Genomic DNA, 310 nt, shown 5'->3' with positions numbered 1-310 from the left:
GATTTGGAGGTGCTCTTTCTTTCTTTTGGTTAACTGGGCTAGCGGTCTGTCAATCTTGTTTATCTTTTCTAAGAACCAGCTCTTGGATTTGTTGATGCTTTGTATTGTTTTCTTTGTTTCGATTACAGTAATTTCTGCCCTGATATTTGTTATTTCTTCTTGTCTGCTGGGTTTGGTTTTCATTTGTTGTTGCTTTTCAAGTGTGTTGAGTTGCAATGTTAAGTCATTTATTCGTGTTCTTTCCGATTTTTTGATGTAGGCACTTAGAACTATAAACTTCCCTCTAAGGACTGATTTCAGCGTATCCCAG

Source organism: Nannospalax galili, unplaced genomic scaffold, assembly GCF_000622305.1.
Source record: "Nannospalax galili isolate Female #2095 unplaced genomic scaffold, S.galili_v1.0 scaffold334, whole genome shotgun sequence".
Lineage (NCBI taxonomy): Eukaryota > Metazoa > Chordata > Mammalia > Rodentia > Spalacidae > Nannospalax > Nannospalax galili.
This window is presented reverse-complemented; position numbering follows the sequence as displayed.